The following is a 24,952-nucleotide window of genomic DNA, read 5'->3' as shown; positions in this document are numbered from 1 at the left end:
AGCATTAGGTCAATGGCCGTCTTGGGGTACAAGGACAGGAGAGGTGATGGTGTTATAAATGGCACAGCAGAAAACAGTGATGGAGTGCAGGGCTGGAATCTAGGTGTGTTGTGACCACCTTCTAAGCAGAGGTATGGTGAGAAGGTGCTACCTCTACTGGTGGAACAGCCAGACAAGGTGCTTAGGAGAACAACCCCAGCAAACTTTAGAAATCCACCTGTCCAGACAACCACACACTCCTGCAACATAGTCTCCATTTCTGGGTCGTACCACGGTGCTGGCTGTCTTTCCGAAGCAGTTAAAACACATCTGTGGCAGAGCTGCAAGCTGCATGCCCACCTTTTGTTTACAGTCACTGTGTCCAAGCTGAAAGCTGTGGGTGAAGAGGTTTGCAAAATCAGCATCTGAAACGTTTTGAGTTTCTCTACTTTGGCTCATCTCACCTGCGAGCATTGGCAGCCTCTCCTGTCTACTTGCCAAGTACACAATGTGGTCCTGTGAGCTTCCAGCACTGAAAGAAGGTCTATTTATACAGTTTTTACTTTCTCCTTTTAGAAACAACACATGACTTTTAAAAGTTTCCCCATGGTTCGTCCTCACCAGTTCTCACTGGTGGTCTGTGATTTAGTCTCCTGTTTCCCCTGCAGACATCAGTTTAGATCAGTACTTGTAATAGAACTAAGTGCCAAGCCCTCATCAGGGGCCACCACAGCTTACATCATCCATCACCACTGCCAATGACAGTACCTAGACAACGTCCTACCATCTCACCTAAAAGCCTGACATTTCAGACTGTTTAAGGCCCCCAGAGGTATAGGAATGGCTTGGGCGACAGGTATTGGTTATTTTGAATGTACATTGAATGAATAAACAACTGTTGTTCTGCTCATCTCTAAAGTACACAAACAGCGCCACCATGTGGCAGCTGTCATAAGTGCTGGAGTTGACGATTAAGTTCCAGGGGCCGAGCACCGGAAACCACCGGCTCAGATCAAGCACTGGTTTACATTGGTCTTTAGTGCTGGAGAATGTGTGGCTATCAACCAGACTCCCTCTTGCTGTTTTAGTATGTTCCAGTACCATACCCTGCTTTTTACCTACTTCTAGGCCAGTTTGCAATTTTCTACATTTTCAGGGTACTGGGCTCCTATATCGTGCCTAATAAAGTGCAATATGGTGTCTTGTTCTTTATTGCAGTGACACTTGTGCAGTTTTAAGTTGTGATACATTTAGGGGGACAATCGCCTTTTTCATTTTTATGGACACTTTTTCTGTTCATGAACGAACATGTGATCACCGAATGCATTCTGGGTGTTGTAGTCGTGCTTTGCTAACCAGTTAACTAAATAGACTAGCAGAAGTAGGAACGATGTAGCCAATTCACAAAATCATTTAGGAGTACCGGAGGTCATACTATTGAAGTTTCCTTTGCATACACTTACATGCTATTGGGAACTGACCCCAGTGATTGGTACATAAAAAGTTCGGGACTGGAGACAGCGTGTGAACCTATTTCCTATATGTGATAATACTTGTCTTTCTACATATGATACTGATTGCATTTCCTACTGTGACAATATTTACATTACCTGTGTGTGATACTGCTTACATTCCCTACTTATGATACTGCTTGCATTTAATACATGTGACACTACTTACATTTTCTTCATGTGATACTACTTACATTTCCTATGTGTGACAATCCTAGCATTTCCTATGTGTGATAATACTTGTATTTCTTACTGTGACAATACTTACATTTCCTATATGTGATACTGCTTACATGCCTTACGTATGAAACTGTTTGCATTTCCCATGTGTGACACTGCTTGCATTTCTTACATGTGATACTGCTTGCATTTCTTACATGTGATATAGCTTGCATTTCCTACATGTGATACTGCTTGCATTTCCTACATGTGATACTGCCTGCATTTCCTACCTGTGATACAGCTTGCGGTTCCTACATGTGATACAGCTTGAGGTTCCTACATGTGATACAGCTTGTGTTTCCTACGTGTGAAACTGCCTGCAATTCCTACATGTGATACGGCTTGCATTTCCTACATGTGATACTGCTTGTGTTTTCTTCCTGTAATACAGCTTGCATTGTCTACATGTGATGCTGCTTGCATTTCCTATGTGTGACCCTACTTACATTTCCTACCTGTGATACAGCTTGCATTTCTTACATGTGATACAGCTAGCGTTTCCTACATGTGATAATGCTTGCATTTCTTACATGTGATACAGCTTGCATTTCCTACGTGCGACAATGCTTGCATTTCCTAAATGTGATACAGCTTGCATTTCCTACGCATGACACTACTTACATTGTCTACATGTGATGATGCGTGCATTTCCTATGTGTTACACTACTTACATTTCCTACCTGTGATACAGCTTGCATTTCTTACATGTGATACAGCTGCTGGTTCCTACATGTAATGCAGCTTGCTTTTCCTATGTGTGATACTGCTTGCATTTCTTACATGTGATGCAGCCTGCGTTTCCTACATGTGATACTACTTGCATTTCTTACATGTGATGTATGCTGCTTGCATTTCTTACGTGTGATACAGCTTGTGTTTCCTACATGTGATACTGCTTGCATTTCTTACATGTGATACTGCTTGCATTTCCTGTACGTGTGATACAGCTTGCATTTCCTACATGTGATACAGCTTGCATTTCCTACATGTTATACTGCTTGCATTTTCTACATGTGATACTGCTTGCATTTCCTGTATGTGTGATAAAGCTTGCATTTCCTCCATGTGATACAGCTTGCATTTCCTACATGTGATGTATGCTGCTTGCATTTCTTACGTGTGATACAGCTTGTGTTTCCTACATGTGATACAGCTTTCATTTCTTACATCTGATACAGCTTGCATTTCCTGTATGTGTGATACAGCTTTCATTTCCTACGTGTGACACTACTTACATTTCCTACATGTGATACAGCTTGCATTGTCTACATGTGATGCTGCTTGCATTTCCTGTGTGACACTACTTACATTTCCTACCTGTGATACAGCTTGCATTTCTTACATGTGATACAGCTTGCGGTTTCTACATGTGATACAGCTTGCATTACCTACGTGTGATACTGCTTGCATTTCCTGTATGTGGGAAACAGCTTGCGGTTCCTACATGTGATACTACTTGCATTTCCTGTATGTGACACTAATTACATTTCCTACGTGTGATACACCTTGCGTTTCTTACATGTGATACAGCTTGCGGTTCCTACATGTGATGAAGCTTGCATTTCCTACGTGTGATACAGCTTGTATTTCTTACATGTGATACAGCTTGCGTTTCTTACATGTGATACTGTTTGCATTTCCTGTATGTGTGATACTGCTTACATTGTCTACATGTGATACTGGCTGCATTTCATGTATGTGTGAAACTACTTGCATTTCCTACACGTGACACTACTTACATTTCCTACATTTGATACAGCTTGCATTTCCTACGCGTGACACTACTTACATTGTCTACATGTGATGATGCTTGCATTTCCTATGTGTTACACTACTTACATTTCCTACCTGTGATACAGCTTGCATTTCTTACATGTGATACTGCTTGCATTTCTTACATGTGATACTGCTTGCATTTCTTACATGTGATACAGCTTGCATTTCTTACATGTGATACAGCTAGTGGTTCCTACATGTAATACAGCTTGCTTTTCCTATGTGTGATACTGCTTGCATTTCCTACATGTGATCCAGCTTGCATTTCCTACGTGTGATACTGTTTGCATTTCCTGTATGTGTGATACTGCTTGCATTTCCTACGTGCGACAATGTTTGCATTTCCTACCTGTGATGCTTCTTGCATTTCCTATGTGTGTCACTGCCTGCATTTCCTGTATGTGTGATACAGCATACATTTCTTACATGTGATGCAGCTTGTGTTTCCTACATGTGATACAGCTTGCTTTTCCTATATATGATACAGCCTGCATTTCTTACATGTGATGCAAGCTGTTTCCTACATGTGATACAGCTTGAGTTTCCTATATGTGATACAGCTTGCGTTTCCTACATGTGATACAGCTTGCATTTCCTACATATGATACAGCTTGCGGTTCTTACATGTGATACTGCTTGCATTTCCTACCCGTGATACATCTTGCATTGTCTACATGTGATGCTGCTTGCATTTCCTGTATGTGTGATACTGCTTGCATTTTCTACCTGTAAAACAGCTTGCAGCTCCTACATGATTCAGCTTGCATTTCTTACATGTGATACAGCTTGCATTTCCTACATGTGATATTGCTTGCATTTCCTGTACGTGTGATACAGCTTGCATTTCTTACATGTAATACTGCATTTCCTGTACGTGTGATACAGCTTGCATTTCTTACATGTGAAACTGCTTGCATTTCCTACATGTGATAAAGCTTGCATTTCCTACATGTGATACTGCTTGCATTTCCTGTATGTGTGATACAGCTTGTGGTCCCTACATGTGATACAGCTTGCATTTCTTACATGTGATACAGCTTGCTTTTCCTACATGTGATACAGCTTGCATTTCCTTCGTGTGATACTGCTTGCATTTCCTGTATGTGACACTAATTACATTTCCTACGTGTGATACACCTTGCGTTTCTTACATGTGATACAGCTTGCGGTTCCTACATGTGATGAAGCTTGCATTTCCTACGTGTGATACAGCTTGTATTTCTTACATGTGATACAGCTTGCGTTTCTTACATGTGATACTGTTTGCATTTCCTGTATGTGTGATACTGCTTACATTGTCTACATGTGATACTGGCTGCATTTCATGTATGTGTGAAACTACTTGCATTTCCTACACGTGACACTACTTACATTTCCTACATTTGATACAGCTTGCATTTCCTACGCGTGACACTACTTACATTGTCTACATGTGATGATGCTTGCATTTCCTATGTGTTACACTACTTACATTTCCTACCTGTGATACAGCTTGCATTTCTTACATGTGATACTGCTTGCATTTCTTACATGTGATACTGCTTGCATTTCTTACATGTGATACAGCTTGCATTTCTTACATGTGATACAGCTAGTGGTTCCTACATGTAATACAGCTTGCTTTTCCTATGTGTGATACTGCTTGCATTTCCTACATGTGATCCAGCTTGCATTTCCTACGTGTGATACTGTTTGCATTTCCTGTATGTGTGATACTGCTTGCATTTCCTACGTGCGACAATGTTTGCATTTCCTACCTGTGATGCTTCTTGCATTTCCTATGTGTGTCACTGCCTGCATTTCCTGTATGTGTGATACAGCATACATTTCTTACATGTGATGCAGCTTGTGTTTCCTACATGTGATACAGCTTGCTTTTCCTATATATGATACAGCCTGCATTTCTTACATGTGATGCAAGCTGTTTCCTACATGTGATACAGCTTGAGTTTCCTATATGTGATACAGCTTGCGTTTCCTACATGTGATACAGCTTGCATTTCCTACATATGATACAGCTTGCGGTTCTTACATGTGATACTGCTTGCATTTCCTACCCGTGATACATCTTGCATTGTCTACATGTGATGCTGCTTGCATTTCCTGTATGTGTGATACTGCTTGCATTTTCTACCTGTAAAACAGCTTGCAGCTCCTACATGATTCAGCTTGCATTTCTTACATGTGATACAGCTTGCATTTCCTACATGTGATATTGCTTGCATTTCCTGTACGTGTGATACAGCTTGCATTTCTTACATGTAATACTGCATTTCCTGTACGTGTGATACAGCTTGCATTTCTTACATGTGAAACTGCTTGCATTTCCTACATGTGATAAAGCTTGCATTTCCTACATGTGATACTGCTTGCATTTCCTGTATGTGTGATACAGCTTGTGGTCCCTACATGTGATACAGCTTGCATTTCTTACATGTGATACAGCTTGCTTTTCCTACATGTGATACAGCTTGCATTTCTTACATGTGATACAGCTTGCATTTCTTACATGTGATACAGCTTGCTTTTCCTACATGTGATACAGCTTGCATTTCCTTCGTGTGATACTGCTTGCATTTCCTATGTGTGACACTAATTACATTTCCTTACACGTACTGTGTGTGATGCGCTTCAACCTACCCTCCAGTCTTTTATGGGAAAGCTATACCCCACAGAACACATCATGTTATATCGCATGCATGCCCCATGTTAAGGGTACATGGAGAGGAACAGCCCCTCTCATGGTCCTTTCCAGCCACTCACTTTACACGTGAGCTAGTCCTGGTGAATCTGTCCAGGTGATGCTGCTGGACGTCCAACACAGAGGTACGGGGTTAGTGGGCCAGCATATTCATAGGTATGTAAAATAAAGGATTAAATTCAACTGATACTGGCCTCCAAGGAACTCAGAAGTACAAACATGCCACGACTGAAATGCCAGCGTGAGCCAGTCACATACATGCATGGGTGCCCATGCATCAGGATGGCGGCTGAGGAAGCTGGCTAGTCACTTGCCACATCTAGATACTGCCTTGTAAGGAAGCACACCCAACAGAAAGTAACAAGCATTTGCAATGCAATGGGTCTCACATTTGCTCGAGTTTGAACTATTAGAGTTGTAAATTCCTAACTGGACTTGAAATGAACAGAGAGCGCCAAGCCAGCCACAGTCCAACTCACCATGACCAGAATGGAGAGCCTGACGTCAGGTTCACTGAAATGACCATAACAGAAGGTGCACGTCAGGCACCATTTCCTCACGCCTGGTATAAAACAGGGTTGGAAACCAAAGCTGTCCGGTTCAACGCTTGAGCCTCTCTCATTGCGAGTAGAACGTACCCTACTGTACAGTGTGCACGACCCTCCCTGGTGGGAGTGGCTTTAACCATAATCTGTGTAATATCGGGGCACCAGGTGCTTGTGTTGCTACTCTGTTTACACCTAGTGAAAAGATTTTTAATCTCAAACTAGGCACGCATTCCAGTAGCAGAAAGGGGAAACAGTTACAATGCATCAAAAAACTAGAGGGCGCGTGGCAATGCACATGTGCTGCGGCAGCCACAGCAAATCTCGAGGGGTGGGCGGGCAGGAGGGTGCATGGGGATGCAGACAATTTACAAAAAAAATATTTTAAAAAAAACAAGCATGATCACACTTTGTAAAACCTTGAATTCGCCAAGTAGCACTTGGATACAACAGAAGTAAACTGGTAGTCATGCAAAGCGCTTGATTACTGCCCAGCGACATTGTGCTGCATAGGAAATAATAAGAAAATGTAGTCCAGAAACCATGCGGAAAACAAGGACCCTTGTATGTTTTCAGTAGTTGGCTGGTGCCCTCGAGGAGGGCTAAACACCGGAAAGTCATGACGTATGCATGCCTTTCACAAATGAAATCAAGCGAATTTTAAAAGGCAAGTCCACAAACCAATGAAAGTGATGGGCGTGACATGGGCGTGGTTAAAAGTCCACAGAGAGATTACAACAGGGCAGAGCGCTTGCGCGCTCAACCCTAAAGTTGGTGTAGGCAGCTATGCTGACTTTCTATATTCCCAACTCTTGCCCCGCCTAAAACTACTCAGCAGCAAATCAGATGCTGGTGGGGGTTTAATGGGATGACGACGAGGGAGGGCTCCCACCACTTCTTCCTGATCAAGTATGTAAATGTATTTGTATAGAGAAACCTAGCAAAGAAGCAAGGGATGCTGAACAAATAATTTGTACTGAGCAAACCTAGTAAGGAAGCATGGGAGTGGTGAAGAAGGTATTTGTACAGAGCAAACAGAACAAGGGAGCGGTGATCAAGGTATCTGTATAGTGCAAACCTAGCATGGATGCAAGGAAGCGCTGAACAAGGTATCTGTACAGAGCAACCCTAGCAAGGAAACAAGGGGGCGCTGAACAAGGTATCTGTATAGTGCAAACCTAGCAAGGATGCAAGGGAGCGGTGAACAAGGTATCTGTACAGAGCAACCCTAGCAAGGAAACAAGGGGGCGCTGAACAAGGTATCTGTATAGTGCAAACCTAGCAAGGATGCAAGGGAGCGGTGAACAAGGTATCTGTACAGAGCAACCCTAGCAAGGAAACAAGGGAGCGGTGAACAAGGTATCTGTACAGAGCAAACCTAGGAAGGAAGCAAGGGAGCGGTGAACAAGGTATCTGTACAGTGCAAACCTAGCAAGGATGCAAGGGAGAGGTGAACAAGGTATTTGTATCGTGCAAACCTAGCAAGGATGCAAGGGAGCGCTGAACAAGGTATCTGTACAGTGCAAACCTAGCAAGGAAGCAAGGGAGCAGTGAACAAGGTAGTTGTATAGTGCAAACCTAGCAAGGATGCAAGGGAGGGGTGAACAAGGTATTTGTACAGTGCAAATCTAGTAAGGATGCAAGGGAGCGGTGAACAAGGTATCTGTACAGTGCAAACCTAGCAAGGAAGCAAAGGAGCGGTGAACAAGGTATTTGTATCGTGCAAACCTAGCAAGGATGCAAGGGAGGGGTGAACAAAGGGCAAGGGTCCAGCCCAGGGACAGGGCACATGGTCATCCACAGAGACCGGCCTATCTGTGCCAGGAGCTACGCTTGTGCACATGTATGCATCCTGCATCCCCTGACATGTATGAGAAAATGCCAAAGTCTGTGCTGTAGACAGTGCGGTGTTGCCCTCCCCAAAGCACCAACGTGCACAGACTGCAGTGCTCGCGGCCTCTCAGCGGGCCCTGCGTCACCAGCAATGTGCCGACCTCTACAGTCCATGCCATGCCCTCTGACCCTCCCACAGCAGAAACCATCACACTCTTACAAGGGCTACGTGATGTGGGCGGAGACCATGTTGGTGAGTATCTGAACTGGATGCTGACCCCCATGTGTCTACGGGGAGCTACACCGAGCATTCGAGGCCATGTCTGCCCCTCCTGGTGGGGAGTGCTCTGAGAGAGTGCATGTGAGGGCACACCTAGGTGCTGCTAGGTATTTACAGCAGGCCTGCACATGGGAGGTTCTACAAAACATTAGTGGCTGTACCAATTAATACGTCCTGAGCATGGAAGCTGCGCCAGTGCGCATGCATCTATCCTGAGGCCTTCCCCAGTGTGTCACAGCGTCCTACGGGCGTTCGTGGCCATGTGATGTTTGTACCCGAGCACTTGATATTCGTTCCTGCCCATTCGATGATGGGGCTTAGGCTTTTGACGCTTTTAGGTATGCAATGTCATGTTTCTGACTCAGCATTTGAGGGAGTGAATAGGCATTTAATAATTGTGACTCAGCATTTCAGAATGTGAATGGGCATTTCATGTTTGTGACTCAGCATTTGAAGGTGTAATAGAGCATTTAATGTTTGTGACTTCAGATTTGAGGGTATGAGTGGGCATGTCAAGTTTGTGACTCACCATTTGATGATTTGCATGGACATTTAAAGAAAGAGGGCGTGGAGGAGGGGAGGCTGGAGAAGGAGGAAGACAGCGACGGAAGAAGACGAAAAGAGGGAGACGTGGTAAGTGTTGGAGACAGGGAGAAAACGAGAGAAACTGAGGGGTGGGAGAGGGAGAAAGAGACAGCGAGGAGCAGTGGGTGAGCGAGAAACGTTAGGTGGGAAGAGGAGGGAAATGGTGAAAGTGTGTAGAAAAGAAAAGAACGAAAGGGAGGGAAGATAAATGGGCGGAACGGGGACCACTAAAAAGATACATGAGGACATTGTAATATTGGAGGGCAGAAGAAGGGAGAGGCGAAGTTTGGGGAGAAGGGTGCAGGTTGTGACGAAGGCCAGCGCAGCGTCAACAGGTACAGCCCTGGCAGACAGCAGGATCACCGCCCTCCTGCTCTGGAGCGCCTAGATGTCTCCCACCAGCGTTGGCACCCATCACCATGCACGGCGGTCCTCGCTGTCTCCAGTGCCCGCACTCCCTCATCCCCTGCTTCTCCATGTCTCATGGGGCGAGGGATGCTCTGCCCGACGCCTCGGTTCAGCGTGGCCGCTATGAAAGAGCCGGGCCTCATTAAACTGCCTTGATGGACAGGCCGGAAGCAGGCGTTCACGCCTGACGACTGGTGCTGCCCTGCCGCAGCTCATCGAGGCCAAGCGGCCACCCCGGCACGTCAGGCGCTACTCAAAGCCTGAAAGGGGATCGAAAAATAGGCGTCAAGTGAACGCTTCTCTGGGGAAATCAGGTGGCAGGTTGACTGAGAAGCTTGACAGAGTGCCAGGGGCTGTCAGCAAACACAGCTTTGAACCACAGAAGGATGTCAGGGCAGCCGCGTCAAGGCAAGCGAAGGAATGAAATGGTCGCCTCTCTGCACATCAGTTTTGGTAATTTATTTAAGTCAGTTTCATTTCATTTAAATCAGTCAGTTAATTCATTGAACTGACCTGCTGCAAAAATCCTGGTGTAAGGTTCACGCCCCAAATCTACAGGGCCCAAATAGGTCTTTCTATTGGTTTGTGTAATTAATACATCTGCTGCAGTGACGTGGATCCCTGTTACAGCCATCTAAAACATTATGGCCCTCATTATAACCCTGGCGGTCGGTGTAAAAGCGGCGGTAATAGCACCAACAGACCGGCGGGAAAAAAATGGGATTTTGACCATGGCTGTTACCACCATGCAAAACCGCCACTTTAACACATCGATCGTCAGGGTGGTAATGACCGCTGGGCTGGAGACACTAGACCGCCGGCGGTATCAGGACCCCGCATACTGCCATGGATTTTGTGGGGTTTGGTACCGCCACGAAATCCATGGTGGTAGGCACTATTTGTTCCCTGGCACTGATTGGGGTCTCCTCCTCCCCCTCCCCCGAGTCCTCCCCCAACACCCACGACCCCCCTACCTCCCTCCCAAAGGTGGTAGGACCCCCTCCCCACCCCCTGCCCCCCCACACCCACAGAAACCCCCACCCCCTGCCCCCCCACACCCACAGAAACCCCCACACCCTCCTACACGCACGCTTACACCACTCACACACATACACACACACATACGCACACATGTACACATACATATACGTCACATTTCCCATACACACATTACATCCCCCGCAGGCATACACACACACTCACACAACCCCTCTACACACACATGCACACCCCCATGCACGCACACACCACACAACACCCCAACACCCCCTCCCCTAACGAACAATCGCCTTACCTGTTCCGGTGATCCTCCGGGAGGGAACGGGATCCGTGGGGGCTGCTCTGCCACCAACACCCCGTCACCAGAACACCGCCGCGCTGAATTCTGAGACGTGATTCTGTAGGTGGTGTTCTGATGACGTGGCGGTGAGGATGGAGCACCCTCCACTTCACCGCCGACCGCCAGTATGGCTGCTGGCGGCTCTTGGTCCGAAAAAGGGCAGAGTGCTGCCATCAGTCATGATATGGTTGGCGGAAGACCGCCACCACTGGCGGTCTTCGGCCCGGAGGAACCTCGGCGGTCTTGGAAAAAGACCGCCAAGGTTGAAATGAGGGCCTATTTTTTTTAGATAGCTTTGTGAATAAGCTAATTAAACCCATGCAGGGCTTAATTCAGTAGCGTCTGGCAGCAAAATAAATTGGAGGGTCACAAAAAACGACAACATATACACAACATACGTAACATACACACATAACATGCGCACCAATATAAATAAAAAAAAAAAACACTTACCACACTCAATGTCCTGCAGCACGTGCTCGTTCTGCAGCGTGTCCTCGGAGCGCAAAGCCCACAGCCAACTTTCTCATCCAATGAGGACACTGTTTTCATGCTGTTAAGCACCATGAAAAAAGTGTCTTGATTGGCTGGAATGGGCTGGCTCCATGCTCCAATAGGCACTGTATGTCTGCGCATTCTCTCCAACCCAGCTGTCTAAGACAGCGGGTTGTAGAGGTTTGAAATGCACGTTGGTTTCGTCGTAGCAAAGTAGCCGGCCAAACCATCATGCGCACTTCAAACAAAGGGGCCACTCCTAACTGCTGCCGATAATTGGCAGCAGTGACACACTGGCCCCGCCCTGCCCTCGCACTTTGTGGCTGGCAGAAAGCATCAAAAATAAAATAGTACTACAATCATTTTATTACAATTACATTTTTTACTCTTCCTGCATAGCAGTACAGGGGAGCGACGCTCCTCCGCTCACACGGAGGAACCGCCACTGGCTTAATTTGCAAATTAATAGGTGCTCGTACAATAATATATGTGGATGCCCAAAGATTTTGCAGAAACCCGCATCCATTGCTGTCGGATGCCGGGCTTGCCAATACCAAGGCTGCGTTGTCTTGATTCTACCTCATAGCTCTTTAATCCACTACCATACAGCCTTTTTACCCCTTTGTCTCAAACATGCAGGCTTTTTCTTCACTGCTCTTCACGTTTGTCACAGTTTTTCAGTCTTTCACTTCCTCCTTCCTGCCACTTTTTAGGTCTTGCCTACTAAACAGCTCATGCGTGGCCTGTCGCAAGACATACAGGCCCTTATTACAACATTGGCGGTAAATACCACCTACCGCCGCAGTGACAGCTGCCAAAATACCGCCACTGCGGCTACCATCAGTCCGCCATATTACGAGCACTGCCTGACTTCCGCCACAATAAGGGTGGAAAACCGGCTGAGCTCATGCTGGCGGATGGCGGTAAGCTGGCGCTGCTACCACCAGCACTGCCACGCCACGCCAGTAGAATGCCACCAGCCATATCATGACCTGTGATACGGCCTGGCAGTGTTCTGCTGGTGGGCGCTGCTGGCGGTAGCAGCGCCCCTTCCTGTTCCCTGCCGGAAGACCATCCATGTCCGAGGTAAGTCGGGCTTCCAACAGGGGTGGGGGGGTGTTAGGGTGGGGGGTGTTGTGTGTGAGTCTGAGTGTGTGCATGAATGTGAGAGTGTGTGTATGAATGCGTGTATGCCAGTGTGTGTATGACTACGTGTATGCCAGTGTTAGTGAATGGGTGTATGCGTGGTGCATGTGGGTGTCTGTGTGCGTGTATGTGGGGAGGGGGGTGGGGTGAGAGGTGCTGTGACTGTAGTGGGGATGGGGCTGTGGGGGGTGGGAGCAGTTGTGTGGTGTGTGCGTGTCTGCGGGTGTGTGCATGTATGGGAGGTGGGGGTGTTAGTTTGTATCAGGGGTGGGGGTGAGTCAATGTCAGGGGTGGGGTGTGTGTGTTTGGATCAGGGTGGGGTGAGTTTCGATGGAGGGGTGTGGGGGCCATCAGGTGAGCATTGGGGGGGGGGGGGTGGAGGAGCCACCTACCGGTGACAGGGAAGGAATTCCCCGTCACCGGTAGGGCCTACCACCATGGTTTTTGTGGGGTTGCTAACGCAACAAAAACCATGGTGGTAGGCCTGCTTATAATGCCAGGGGAGATACACTGTGGGCCGCCAGGTCAGAGACAGCCAACCCGGCAATCTCATAATGTGGCAGTATGTACTGCCAGCCCGTTGGCTGTACTACCGCCACATGAACCTTGGCGGTAAAAGACTGTCAGGGTCATAATGAGGGCCATTGTGGGCTTACCAAGAACCTACCGGGGCTTGGAGCCCACCAATTGCTTATCATTGGCTGACTTTCCTGTCACTCTCATTTGCCTGCACCTTATTTGTGTCCCAAGTTATAAATCATGTGTTTGTCCCTTACATGAGCATTCCCTGTTTACTATCACTTTTGATTGGCTGGCTTCTATGATCCCCCTGCTTGCTTTTCAAGCACAGCTGTTTTCTTTTCAGGTAAGCATTCCATAACAGTGCATGATTTTCCAGCTGTCTTCCTTGTGTACGTCTCGCCCTCTGCTCTCCGTGTTGCTCTCTGTCACCCACGTGCTCATCCCCATCCCCTAGGTTACACTTCCCCTCATGTAATTCCCTCTGTTAATCTCTTGCCTATTTGTCGCCTATCCCCACTCCACATATCTCTCTTTCCTGTTGCTTCTCCTCCCCACACTCTCACATTTATTTTGTTTATCGATCCAACGGAGATCGGTACCTAAACAGAGAAAAAACCATGAGCGGTGCAGGAACCTACAAAATAGACAAAGCCATCTGCGTCAAAAGCTTTTGCTGCACAGCAGTAGGTCCCAAAGGAGAGACCTATTGGCTTTGTTTTCTCACTCGTGCTCTAGAGGAGTGTGTTGTGTGGAAAAATAAGTGTGGGTCCCCAAAAAAGAGTGCCAATAGGTTTCATCTACAACCACTGCTCAAATTAAGTACTGCCCATGCCATATTGAACATCAATGAACGACAAGTATTGGAGAGCCCAATGGATCTTACCATTGGAACCCATTGGCTTTGACAATGGTTCTAGCCATGCTATGCAGCATTCCCTATGCTGTGCAGTATCTTTTTTTTTTTTTTACAAAGCTTATGACACAACCAGCCACACCATTTTGCTAGTGCACTAACCGAGTGCCTACAAAATAATATAAGCGTTTTTTTCTTTATGTTTTCCTCCCCAAGTTGGAAAAAAAGTAGCACTGGTGAGGGGAAGCAACGCAATTGGGAGGAGGGTTGTAGGAAGCAGCTCATTGGCTGCTGACACATTTCACTCAGCTCGCTGCATCACTCTCAAGACCCGCTTCCGGTGCATCTAGGAGTCCAGATCTTGGTGGCGACCAGCACTTACGGAGCTTTCCAGGGCGCTTGACATCCATCCTTGAAGGCCAACTTAACCCCTTGCTGAGATGACCAATACTTTCTCATGGCATTGTCAGTGCCCTTGTCCAAGGTGTTCCACTTGGCAATGTGCGGGCATCAAGCATGGAATGCTGCCCTACCAAAGACCAGGTGGGTCTCAAGGAATCCTGGTAGCTGATCCCAACATTTTTTCAGGGTGACTTGCTTGGTCACTGTAACCTCCCTCATTTTGACCTTAAGCTAAATATTTTGATGCTGCCTTGTGTAGCCTTGCTCCCTCAACCTTCAAGGGTTTTGTTTTCGTTTACTGCCAGCACTGGCGTGTGATTGGCTCCTTGTCGTACTAGTGGTCTTTTAGATGCAATAGGTTTTTGTTCATCTTCCTTCACCGCTACATCGACTCTTCCTACGGTGAGTTTCATCCTGCAGCTGTTCCCACGGAAAGATGTTGAATTCTTAATCCAAATTTCACATGAGGAGAACCTCCCCTTCTGGACCAGTTCATAGCGTGTTCTGTGGAGACCCACCCACAGTGGCTCTTGATTGTAGGCCCATGGTGGTTTATGGAGAAGAGCTGCTGCGTCTGGTGCTACGCATTGAAGGGAGATCCTATTGGCTAGGCACCCAAGGGGATGCTCTGTGCCTTTTTGTGGGCTATGACTCACCCTATGCAAGGAAGCCACAATCGCTAAACACAGTTATTACCAGACTTTATTACCGTACACAATGAGCTCGTGATTCGCACGAAGCACAGCGTCACTGCCGCACGGTAGCTCATTTGGAGGCGGCAATTTCGTTATTAGCTTAAATTTCCTCCAGGAGCAATTACGACAAATGTTGGCGCATGATGGCACAAACAGTGTGCTAACAAGGAGCCTTATTACAGAGATGGCTTCCGTTGTATTTCAGTGTTTAAGAGAGTCCAGTCCAGATGGATGCCGCGTAACCACCCAATCGGTTCCTTCATTCAGGAGGGCTTCTGCCAAGTTCTGGACTTAACAGTGGATCCTGTTTCATTTATTAGGCCTGTTGTTTATGCACATAAAAAGCAAACCTTACTAGCCCATAGTCAAAGCATATTCAAAGAGTAGGAGCCTTATTTTAAGTTAGGAGGATCTAAAATCGCTCCAGTTTCTGGAGTAAGATAAAAACCTAGATTAGAACCCATCTGCTGAATTGCCGCCACTTTAGGGATTGTAATGTGGCGGAAGCCCTCAGGATTTCGAGTTTTAGTGCGCAATCCAGGACTGAGCAGGACCTGGAAGAAAGAAGCTGGGACTCTTGCTAGGGAGAAAAAAAATGGAACAAAGATGTAAAAAAATGAAAATTTGAGGATCAACGATCGAGTCGAAAAATACTTCAGACGCTTGTGTCCATATTTGCATCTGGAACACATTAAGGGGGTTATTCTAACTTTGGAGGAGGTGTTAATCCGTCCCAAAAGTGACGGAAAAGTGACGGATTTACCACCAGCCGTATTACGAGTCCATTATATCCTATGGAACTCGTAATACGGCTGGTGGTATATCCGTCACTTTACCGTCACTTTTGGGACGGATTAACACTCCTCCAAAGTTAGAATAACCCCCTAAATGTGCATTAAAGCTGCAGAGACAGTCGGTGAGGTCATTCCATGGACAGAAACATGTACGAAATCTAGAAGAGAGAATAGCAATCAGTGATACGAAAAGTAACGTTCGGATTTTTATTTATTTTCTGGGGCATGGTTTTAAAACACAAACCAAATACCTAAAGGCCAATAGAGCCCTAACACCCCAGATATTTATACTGGATTTTGTGCGTAATAAAGACCTCTTATAGATCTGAACATAAAGAGAGTCTGCTTCAACTAAAAAATACAAATACAATACGCAACAACGTAAGGATTCAAGAACAGGTGCAGGGCATTTAAAGTTCGTGAAAAGTTGTTCTAATATTATGGATGGGTGTATATTTATATTTAGCGTTTGCTAAACGTTTGGTACATCAACCAAGCAGATACTAGCAGCATTGTTGTATGCAGTGGAAAAGCATGGATCTTCAAAGGAAAAAACATGAATAATTCATGAAGATGCAAGTAATGAACCAGATGCAGGTAACACTGAATTTCCATGGAAACGGCAGAGTGGGTGCTTCATGCTCTGGTAATAGGCCACATGTGCATCAATATTGCATCTTAATTAAAGAAAGGTGGCGGGGAGTCCCCCATCCCCCCACCAGTGCGTGAGGTGCTTGGGCATGCAATATATCTTAATGCTTTAATATGCATTGCCAGTCTCTAATAGTGACAACTGGATTCTACATTATGCATGAGTGTCAACATTAGCCTCATTCCTAGACGTTTGTGGTGAATCTAGCTGTAGGATGTGGTTTCGACATTGGACAATGAACATCAACAGAATGTGCAGGGGACTTCTACTGGTTAAGTACAGATACTGACTAAAGCCGATAGACACCAAGAGGTATAAGTACAGATATCAAGTAAAACTGATAGACACCGGGAGGCATAAGTACAGATATCAACTAAAACCAATAGACACCAGGAGATAGACACTGGGAGGCATAAGTACAGTTTTCAACTAAAACTGATAGACACCGGGAGGCATAAGTACAGATATCAACTAAAACCAATAGACACCAGGAGATAGACACTGGGAGGCATAAGTGCAGTTATCAACTAAAACTGATAGACACCGGGAGGCATAAGAACAGATTTCAACTAAAACTGATAGACACCAGGAGGCATAAGTACAGATATCAACTAAAACCAATAGATACCAGGAGGCATAAGTACAGATATCAACTAAAACCGATAGACACCGGGAGGTATAAGTACAGATATCAACTAAAACTGATAGACACCAGGAGGCATAACTACAGATATCAACTAAAACCAATAGACACCGGGAGATAGACACTGGGAGGCATAAGTACAGTTATCAACTAAAACTGATAGACACCGGGAGGTATAAGAACAGATTTCAACTAAAACTGATAGACACCAGGAGGCATAAGTACAGATATCAACAAAAACCAATAGACACCAAGAGGCATAAGTACAGATATCAACTAAAACCGATAGACACCGGGAGGGATAAGTACAGATATCAACTAAAACTGATAGACACCGGGAGGCATAAGTACAGATATCAACTAAAACCAACAGACACCAGGAGATAGACACTGGGAGGCATAAGTACAGTTATCAACTAAAACTGATAGACACCGGGAGGCATAAGTACAGATATCAACTAAAACCAATAGACACCAGGAGATAGACACTGGGAGGCATAAGTACAGTTATCAACTAAAACTGATAGACACCGGGAGGTATAAGAACAGATTTCAACTAAAACTGATAGACACCAGGAGGCATAAGTACAGATATCAACTAAAACCAATAGATACCAGGAGGCATAAGTACAGATATCAACTAAAACCGATAGACACCGGGAGGTATAAGTACAGATATCAACTAAAACTGATAGACACCGGGAGGCATAACTACAGATATCAACTAAAACCAATAGACACCGGGAGATAGACACTGGGAGGCATAAGTACAGTTATCAACTAAAACTGATAGACACCGGGAGGTATAAGAACAGATTTCAACTAAAACTGATAGACACCAGGAGGCATAAGTACAGATATCAACTAAAACCAATAGACACCAGGAGGCATAAGTACAGATATCAACTAAAACCGATAGACAACGGGCGGGATAAGTACAGATATCAACTAAAACTGATAGACACCGGGAGGCATAAGTACAGATATCAACTAAAACCAATAGACACCGGGAGATAGACACTGGGAGGCATAAGTACAGTTATCAACTAAAACTAATAGACACCGGAAGGTATAAGAACAGATTTCCACTGAAGCCGATAGACACCAGGAGGCATAAGTACAGATATCAACTAAAACCAATAGACACCAGGAGGCATAAGTACAGATATCAACTAAAACCGATGGACACCGGGAGGTATAAGTACAGATATCAACTAAAACCAATAGACACCGGGAGATAGACACCGGGAGGCATAAGTACAGATATCAACTAAAACTGATTGACACGAGGAGGCATAAGCACAGATATCAACTAAAACTGATAGACACCGGGAGGCATAAGTACAGATATCAACTAAAACCAATAGACACCGGGAGATAGACACTTGGAGGCATAAGTACAGATATCAACTAAAACTGATAGACACCGGGAGATAGACACTTGGAGGCATAAGTACAGATATCAACTAAAACCAATAGACACCGGGAGATAGACACTTGGAGGCATAAGTACAGATATCACCTAAAACCGATAGACACTAGAAGGCATAAGTACAGATATCAACTTAATCCAATAGACACCAGGAGGCATAAGTACATATATCAACTAAAACTGATAGACACTGGGAGGCATAAGTACACATATCAAGTAAAACCAATAGACACTGGGAGGTATAAGTACACATATCAACTAAAACCGATAGACACTGGGAGGAGCCAATAAACAGTTCCAATATGCCGTTGGAATTGGCTAGCACCTATGGGGTTCTGATGTGCACACCAAGATTCTACCCATTTGGCTGTAAGCATTTTACCCTTTCCCTGCCATGCTGTACCCTAGCTCACTGTAGGCCAAGACCAGGATCTAGTAGAGACTATTAATAGCAGGTTGTAAGAAATTGGGGTATTAGATGAGGGGGGGGGGTGAAACCACCTCAAAGAATATTCACAATCCTTTTTAGGGTGAACCACAAAAGCCGCTAAATAAACATATGCTTAACCCTCTGGTAGCTTGGTACAAACAGTCAGGCTTAACTTGAATGCAGTGTGTTAAGTATTCACCCAGTACTAAAACGGCAATGAAGTCAAAACGCAAAACAACAAAAATCAGAGGAACAGGGGTTATGAATTATTAAAGGTTTAAGTAAAAATGGCGCCAAGAGGCACAAAGCTCCAATAATAGCCAAAGGTTGTGGTAGAATAGGACCTAGACACAGTTTGAGCCTGACCACGAAGGAGCACACGTCAGGTACACCCACCAGATTTGTCCTGCTCAAAGATTTTACCTTCTGACTTTAGTCGTTGAAGTCCCAATCCATCACAGGAGTGCACATCTAAAGCCCTAGGACCATAGGGGGGGACTAAGACACTCCCAGGTTGCCAGGTAGAGGCCACTGCAGGGTCCAGTTCTGACCAGTTGGAGAAAAAGAACATTGTTGCGTCCCTGTAGCTTTAACAGGAGGTCAGCCGTAAGACACTTGGGGCCTGATTTATACTTTTTTAGTGCCTCATTTGCGTCAATTTTTGACGCAAAAGTGGCGCTAACTTACAAAATATAATTGAATTTTCTAAGTTTGCACTGTTTTTGCGTCAAAAAATGACGCAAATGCGGCGCTAAAAAAGTATAAATCAGGCCCTTGGAGTCCACCTCTTTGTCCTGGGAACAAGAGGGAAAGTAGGTCCAGTCTTCAGGGCTCTTCTCAGGTTACAGACAAAAAGGCAATCCTACTTCTGATCTTCTCAGGTCCAGAGAATGTTCTTAAGTGGATGCCTGGATATTCCACATTTATGCTTGGCACAAGCTAGTTGGTGGGAATGATCCCACGACACGCCCTAAATAATGGAGTAAAGGTTTCTGGGCTAACCCTACATGCTTTGGGCATTTTAAAGTTGGTGCAAGACTTTGTCCGCACTAAACGTGGACTCTGGGGTGTTTGTGTGGAATATACTTTGGTAATCTTTGTGTTCTGCCACATCAAACACCAAAATCCAGTTTAAAGCTGTCCTTGTACCCTCCAAGAAATTCAGAGACAGAAGACTTGTAGAACAAAAGATGGCCTTTCAGTAGGGTAGCCAGACAGTGAATATACAAGAGCTGTTTTGGTATCCTGTCCTCGTCCCTTTGAAGTGCACCCCAAGTGTTATATGTAGACCTCCAGAAGACCTATTCCTGTAAATGTCAAAAACTGGCCCACTGTGATTGGAGCCATGGGCTAGCTGGACAAAAGAAGGGGCAAGCCTAGGTGCTAGATGCTTCCGCCTTTGACAACAGGGGCGTCCTAATGAAGTTAATCACATCATAGGCCCAGCTCCCACGCCATCCTACTAAAGGAAGGGAAACGCCACCCCACACCTAGACCCTTTGTCCACCTTTTCAGAGCAATATACATACACCCCAGGGGAGCCATAAGGGGTCAGGTGACCCTGGCACAGTGGTAGTAAAGCCTTTCAAGTTTAGGCAGAACAATGACAACTTTCTAAAAGTGTTATTTCCAAAACAGTAATATATAATCCGACTTTACCACTGAGTTGGATTTGAAATTACTAGTAAAATGAGTCTTTAAAATATTGCTCTAGCTTCTTCCAAACTGAATTTAGCCCGTATTTAATGTAGTAGGGTAAACCAATGTTAGTCTATGGGAAGTCAGCCTTGCAACAAAGATAAACAACTTTGAAAACGTTTCAATGCCTGGAAATGTAAAACATTAAATACACATCTCCTAATTTTTTCTACCCTGGTCTATTAATTTTTAAGGCCTTCCACAGGGGTGACGTATAAGTAGACAAATGAAGATTTAGGCTAATCATGTGTATGTCAATGTTACTGTGTTTAAAAGGGAGGCCACAAGCACTTTACCGTTGGGTAGCAGATCCAATGGCGAACAACAAATGGTGTTAGCATCAGAAAGAAACATTCTGGTTTGACCCTGTAGAAAGGGCAAATTTCAAACACTGGTCCTCTAGAATTCACACCAATCAAATTAGTGAAAATGTGTTCACCACTACCAGTCAAGATAAAGACCTTCTGAAAAGTGAAATATTTCTACACTTTTTAAAGATGCTTTAGGAAGTTAATTCAATTAGTTTTCTGTAAAGATGTAATCCGACAAGGGGTTTTCTTTAGGGCCACCTCTAAGATCCTTCCCAGGAGTCGTTATGACATCCCGCACACTTCCCAGGATGGAAACCCCCAACAGACCTTTCGTTGTTATTTTATTAAGGTGTTTTGTAAATAACTAACTGGGTTTCATCTCACTGTAACTTCAGGTCTCTAAAACATACAGAAAGAAGAGGAAAATTAAGCCAACAAAAATAAATTTTAAAAACACAGGACATTAGCATATAACAACATGTGAGAAGAATCTATGCCTAACATTCTTCAATCACTAGGGTAAGGAAAGATGAAGAAAATGTAGGCAAAAAAATTAATTTAATAAAACACAGGGCGTTAGTGTATAACAGCATGGGGGAAGAATCAATACCGAACATTCTTCGATCACTAGGGTAGGGAAAAGCATCCACTCAAATTACCCCTTGAAGAGTTCCACTTTAAGAAATTTCCTGAATCCGTGGTAGTTTGGTTCTGCTCTGAAGGTTCAGGATGATCCAGGATGCTCCTTAATTTGGGGCCTGGAGCTCCCAGGGAGCAACCACAAGGTTTCTGCCATTTGAAGGTGCATTGAGTGATTGGATATAAACATAACAATCGAAGGTTCTGGATGAGAATATAACGGGGGGCCACCTTTTGTATGGCTTTTATTCCAGAAGGTCCCAAGGGAAATTCAAAGTGCCTTGAATTTAAATCTGGACTTCACAGAGAACCTGGGGAGTAATTTCAGGGATTGCCTGGCATTATCATGTCACCCCAAGTCCAGGCACAGCCTGGCATTCTCGTTTTGAACTATTTGTATCCTATACGATTGTTTGCAAGGCCGGTATAATTCTCATTGCATTAGTCTAATCACCTGGCAATCATAAATCTGTTAGGTCAACCTCATAAGTAGGAACATTTTCCAAAGCTTGGAAAGCTGCATATTGACACACTGAACAACAGCACTGATTTGAGGGGAAAATAAAAGGTTTGGATTGAAGAAGAGCTCCAGGGTCTTAACTTTATAAGATGTCATAGGAGAGGACCCGAGGAAGTAGCCAGAAAATTAAGCAAAAAAAGCTTGAACCATACCTCTAATCACACTGAGCACAGAGAGCAAGCAAACATAATCCTCCTTAGGATAGTTTGCTTCACCATTTTACCCTCCAGCCATCCTTCTTTTTTACCTTTCTTTCTAATCATGCATTCATCTATCTCTTTACCTTTCTATCCACTCACCCATCCAACCACCAACCCTTCGTCATCCATCGTTTCATATGTACATCCTTCCTTTCATACATCCACCCAGCAATCTGACCATGTATCTGTTCATCCTTTCACAAATGAGTCATTTCACCCTTCCCCATCTGTCTAATCTTTGTGCTTCCATTTAATGACCGTCTCACCTATGGATTATTTCACTCATCCATCCATCCTTCCTTTCTCCCATTCAATTATCTTTCATGAGGCCTGTGGGAAATTAAAATTTTGCTGGCGTAATTCACATAACCGACAATTTGTTGTTACACTTCTGACGCAAAATTCCCAAAATGAGGTCACTGCGCCGAGTGGTGTAATTACACACCATTCCTGGTGAAAACTTACCATGAACACACAGGGACAACAGAACACGAGTGGCTGTTTGCAATGCTTTTATTTTTGAGAGCGATAATTTAGCTCACAATGCGTCCGAGTGTCAAAAATTGATATAAGGACACTTTTCATGCCAATTTTTGGCACTAAATGGAGGATTTGTTATTTCTTGTAATTTGATGGAAATTTTCTATAATTATGTGAAAGCAAATTTTGCACAGCCCTAATTTTCACTCTTTTGTCCAATAATTCTTTCATTTTTCTTTTCTCCCTTCCATCCTGCCACCTTTTTCCACTTATTTCCTTTCATGTTTTCTTCCTCGTTTAATTATTCCTCACCTCCCTCAACCCTCTGTTGTTGTATTATTTGTGAATTGTTGTTGAAATTAGAGAGATGATTGGTAGTTTAAACTGGCCAGGGAATGGCCAGCTGTTAAGAGGGAATTCATCACGTTGGACATGGAGGATGCCAGAGTGGAGAAACTTGTTGCATGTTAGCAGGACAAGGGTCCACCTTGTGGGTTGGGTGCTGTGATCTCTGAAGACCACCTACTCATCTCCTTTTGTATAGATTTAAAGTTGAATGTTGCCTAAAGTAGGGTAGATGTGTGGAGTATGGGATGACTGCTGGCTGTGTAGGAATGAGTCACAATGTTTTTTTATTTGAAACTCAGCAACAAGTCCTCACAGAGTTGTGAGATACCACAAAGTATGTTTTAATTGCTATTAGGTTTGTTGTTTCCTGATGGATACTGCAAATGAGTCCATCCAGGGCCCAACACACAGAGATGTGAATTTCAGAGATTAGCAATTGATTCGCAGTTTACATCAGGAAATGATTAGTATTCACATACATTTTTGGTATTATAACAATTTGTTTTTCTTATACATAGTGTTCATCCCACAGTTTTCCCAGCACTGGAAATAACACGTTATGATTACCAAATGTAATGGTAGCCAACTTCCCAAACTCAGAAGGATGGAAGGCAGAGTTGACCTTGTGAGTATTCAAACTCATGACCTACAGATCCCACCAGGAGCTAAAGTCAATGGCTGGTTGAGTTTCTAAATCTATCCAGGTCTACATCCAGCATTTCCTGTGTCTAGAATCATGCAGTAGTGAAACCTCTGCTTAAAAAAGCTACACTACATGCCTCTAAAGTTGACAACTATCTGCCAATCTCCCTTCTAGTATTCTTCACGAAGATGCTTGAAAAATGTATCAATCAGCAACTCCCTTGTTGGCAGTCTCAGAAGAGCTTAAGTGGACCCTGGATCAGGGTGGCACACCTGCAGTCATCCTCCCTGAGCCGATCGCAGCTTTTGACACAGGCTCCCATTCAATACTGCTCAGAAGCCTTCATGCGTGTGTGATAAGAGACATAGCTCTGAGCTGGTTCACTTCTTTGTTGGAAAATTGCTCTTTTCAAGTTCACGATGACCCTTAACTATCATAATCCTTACCTATCATCTGTGGAGTTCCTCAGGGCTCATCCCTAAGCCCAACTCTTTTGAATATTTATGCATACCCGCTTGCAGATCTAGTGGAACCCTTTGCCTTCGTGTTGCTCACATACGTTGATTACACCCAGCTGGTTATCTCTCATTCACATGCACAAGGCAGCTCCCCCAACAGCTGAGAAGCTATTGGCAGTATCCAACTGGATGGGATAGAACTGCCGACGGCTCAATGGATGGGGAGAATGAAGTCCTTGTTGTATGTAACCAGCCTCATCTACGGACACCCAGCTGACGGCCAAAGAATCTTGCCGCCTTTCCTCAGGCCAGGCTGATGGTGCAAAATCCTGAAATGTGGATGGATGCACATCTGACCATGGAAGCTCAAAGCAACAAACTGTCTGGTGATGTTTTGGCCTGTTGAGATGCC

At 44.7% G+C, this 24,952-nt stretch overlaps 1 protein-coding gene and 1 long non-coding RNA gene across 3 annotated transcripts in view; one reads left to right on the top strand and one right to left on the bottom strand.

Annotated features, from left to right (window-relative positions):
* Positions 1 to 24,952, bottom strand: part of SLC1A2 (solute carrier family 1 member 2) — a 266,017-nt gene that overhangs the window by 188,008 nt on the left and 53,057 nt on the right. The gene's annotated exons all lie outside the window — the stretch shown is intronic.
* The window catches only part of LOC138283768 (uncharacterized), a 337,826-nt gene continuing 322,312 nt past the window's right edge, over positions 9,439 to 24,952 (top strand). Inside the window, exon 1 of the long non-coding RNA XR_011201300.1 lies at positions 9,439 to 9,480. This is a non-coding gene — a long non-coding RNA (uncharacterized lncRNA). The remainder of the gene's footprint in view (positions 9,481 to 24,952) is intronic.

This window comes from Pleurodeles waltl, chromosome 3_1 (genome assembly GCF_031143425.1).
Source record: "Pleurodeles waltl isolate 20211129_DDA chromosome 3_1, aPleWal1.hap1.20221129, whole genome shotgun sequence".
Lineage (NCBI taxonomy): Eukaryota > Metazoa > Chordata > Amphibia > Caudata > Salamandridae > Pleurodeles > Pleurodeles waltl.
The sequence above is the reverse complement of the archived record's forward strand: the minus strand, read 5'-3'. Positions and strand labels throughout refer to the sequence as shown.